Source organism: Bos indicus, chromosome 22, assembly GCF_029378745.1.
Source record: "Bos indicus isolate NIAB-ARS_2022 breed Sahiwal x Tharparkar chromosome 22, NIAB-ARS_B.indTharparkar_mat_pri_1.0, whole genome shotgun sequence".
NCBI lineage: Eukaryota > Metazoa > Chordata > Mammalia > Artiodactyla > Bovidae > Bos > Bos indicus.
This window is the reverse complement of record NC_091781.1, coordinates 51,128,337-51,132,119: the sequence shown is the minus strand read 5'-3', so window position 1 is coordinate 51,132,119 and position 3,783 is coordinate 51,128,337.

Genomic DNA, 3,783 nt, shown 5'->3' with positions numbered 1-3,783 from the left:
CTTGGGCCCGCCTCGCTGCTCGGACCCCCACCCGGACCCCTGCCGCCACCCCAGTCCCCTGCCTCTAGGCCTGTCGCTCCACGCCGTTGCCACCCTCTGGGCACCATCTACTTCGCGGCCAGAGGCCCTTTGGCGAGCGGCCCCGGCTTTTGCCGCCCCCACCACAGCATCCCTGACGCTGCTGCCGCCTCCCGCCGCTCCAACATGGCTCCCGGCCGCTGCGATGGTTCATTCCATCCCCGCCCTGAAACTCCAAATCCGATGGCACAGGCCATCGCGCATGGCAGCTGCCGACTTAGAAGTCATGATCGCCATCTTTATTGAGGGCAGAACGCAAGTGCTGCCCACGGTGCTGAACCGGGCAGGGAGATTCACCACCCGTGGTCCCACCCTCCTTTTCGTGGCCACCGCCCTCACCCGCCTCCCTCCCTCTAGGGCGCTGTCTCAGCTCTGTCTTCGGCCTTCTGCTTGCAGATCTCTTATGCCCCGCCTTCCTGACCACTAGTTCCGAACCCTGTCCCGGAATTTGGTCTGAAATTTTGGTGCCTACGATGTGCAGAGTTTTCTCTCAACTCTTGGGTGGAGATACCATCATGAGGTCGGAAGTGACTTGGGGTGCCAGCTGCCCGAACAGCCTTAACCGTTCGATCAGTGAGTTTTAACTCATGAAACATGTCGCGACCATCTGCTTGTTTGGAGCGCCCCAACCGAGCAGGGACCAGAGGTGACCCGCCCGAAGCCGGAACAGAAGCTAAACTTCCCTGGTTTTTCGGCCGGCTGCTCTTCCACTGGAAATTACACCCCTCTCTTGGGTAGCGGGTCTCCAGTGTTCTGGAATACCACATGAACCCTGCGTTGCCGCAGGACTGAGGCTCGGATTCCTCAGATCCCTTCCCTTGCGCTCTACGACTGCGTCCCTTAACCCTTTGAAGGAACTAATGGAAAAGCTCAGTTTTGCCCGCGCTGTTCTACTCCCGGCTCAAGTAAGACTCAAGTAAGATCCAATGGGCAGACGCCGGGGAATAAACGTCACCGAAGACGAGCGGGGGCGTGGGGCGTGAACACCGAGCGTTCCAATCAGAAAGTCACTGTTTCTATTGGGACAATGGGTGGCTCCACCCCCACGGCAGACTCATTGTCTGGGGGGAGGAGGCTCCGCTGGTTCCAGAATAGCCGGGAGAGACAATCCAGGAGGTGTTCTACGGCCCAGCCTGTAAAGCAGCACCGATAGTGGGCTGCAACGCCACAGTCAGAAGGCGTCGGCGTCCCTGGATGGAGGAGAGGTTTAGGGCTAAGGCCCCGAACGCTCCAAGGGGCGCGGCTCCTGCTTGGAACCAGCCGAGAACTTGGGCTTCGGCCTCTGGCCCGCCCCAAACGGTACCTATGACATCACCACTAACCAATCAAATGGCATATTCTTAGGCCCCTTTATTGACTTTTTCGCTTCCAGGAGGCGGGATTCCCAGTTCCAGCACCTCATGTGACTACGGAGAGCCGGTGGGTGGGCTCCAGTGGTGCCCTCTGGTGTCTCAGAATCTGAGGACTTCCTAAGGTCAGAGCAAAGAAAGTACGGTCTGGGTTACTATGGGCGTTGGAGAGGTGCTGAAGGCAGACCTTGGTTGGATGGGAGCTCGGTGCAGGGGCTGGAGGAGGGAAGCCAAAGACATGGTTTCCATCGCACCTTCGCCCTCAGGGTTCACGATCTAACGAGAGGAGGGCGGAAAGCTTTACACTAACGAAGGTTGTAGATAGGTGGGACGCTAGGGAGAGGGATGCTGGATCCCAGAGGAGGTGCCTGAGCCAGTGTAACCATCTGCCTGAGTAGATCTTTGAATAACCAAAAGATGGAAGAGCCACCTAGGTCTTGGAGGCTGTGTGGGCAAATGTTCTGAGGTTTAAAGGGATCGTGGCCAAGTTATGCCCTGCTCCCTGTCCTAGGGCTAGAAGACTGGGACCTTGCCTTAACACCCTTGGTGCCTGCAGAGGACGCTCCATGTCCTCCCTGAAGTTCTGCCTCCACTGCTGTCCTTTCTTTTCGGCTGCTTTTCTGTGGAAGCCTGTCCGTCTCCCTCTGCCCTCACCTCTATGCCCCACCCCCGGTGACAGCTTCTCATGCTCCCTGTAAAGGCAAAGCAAGTAGAGCTCCTCTTTCCACTGCCCTCTAGGACATTTCAGATCCTCTCCTCATGCCTTTTCCTCTCTACCCTGTATTTGCCCTTGTCACCTGCATTGCAGGGGGATTCTTTTATCATGAAGCCACCTGGGAAGTCCTTACCTTAACCATTAGCCAGTCTGATAACAGTTCTCCTACCCTGGCTCTTCTTAGATAAACTCACTGGGCTAAAATCTAACCCCAGTTAAAACAGACTATTTGTGAATTCCTTACCTCTGGAGCAGCAGAGCATTACTAGAGAAAAACAACACTTTGAATTCTTGACCTTAAGCCTTAATATTATATTGGAGGGCTTCAACAGTGTAGTAAGGTAAAAAAAAAAAAAAAAAAATAGTAAAAAGGTATAAGGATTAGAAAGGAAAAAAAAAAGTATTCCCAAGCAACAGGAATGTGTATGCAAAAAAGCCAAAAGAACTTACAGATAAGTTATTAGAGTTTAGCAAAGTCACTGGATGCAAAGTCAATATATAAAAATCAGTTGTAATTTCTATATATCAACAAGTGAAAACTTTTCTTCATGATGCAATTTACAGTAGCATCGTGCAACGTAAAATTCCAGGAATAAATATAATGCAGTATGTGCAATGACTCTTCACACATACAATAAAACATTGACACTGAACACTGTCATAATCATTTCATGATGTAAGTCAAATCATTATGTTGTATACCTTAACTATATGGTCAATTATATCTCAATAAACACTGAAAGAAAAAATAGAAACATAAAGACATAAATGGAATGCAAAACTATGTTCAAAGATTGGAAGATTTAATACAGGCATACCTCAGAGATACTGTGGGTTTGGTTACAGACCACCGCAATAAAGCAAATATCACAGTAAAGTGAATTATACGAATGTTTTGGTTTCCCAGGGAATATAAAATTTGTGTTTAGACTACAGTCTGTTAAGTGTGCAACAGTACTATGTCTAAAAAAAATGTACATACATTAATTAAAAATACCTTATTGCTAGGACTTCCCTGTTGGTCTGTGGTTAAGACTCTGCCTTTCACTGCAGGAGGCACAGGTTTGATCCCTGCTCAGGGAACTAAGATCCTTCATGACAAATAGCTGAAAAAGAAAAAACAAAAAACCAAAAAAACCCCCACCTTTTTGCTAAAAAATGCTAACCATCATCTAAGCCTTCAGTGAATCATAATCAATTTTTTTTTTTTTGGCATCCTTGGGTGGGCCTAAACATCATCTTTTTAAAAGTAACATCAAGGAATTCCCTGGCAGTCCAGTGGTTAGGACCCTGCACTTCCACTGCGGAGGGCCAAGTTTGATCCCTGGTTGGGGATCTAAGATCCCACATGCTTCCTGGTACTGCTGCTGCTTCTGCTGCTGCTGCTGCTAAGTCGCTTCAGTCGTGTCCGACTCTGTGCGACCCCAAAGACAGCAGGCTTCCTGGTACAGCCAAAAATAAATAACATTAGAGATCATTGACCACAGATCAGCATAACAGATATAATAATGATGATAAAGTTTGAAATATTATGAGAATTACCAAAACGTGACACAGAGACAGGAAGTAAGAAAATGCTGTTGGAAGACTGGCGACGATAGACTTTGTATCATCTATTATCTATTGAAGGTATGCCACAAA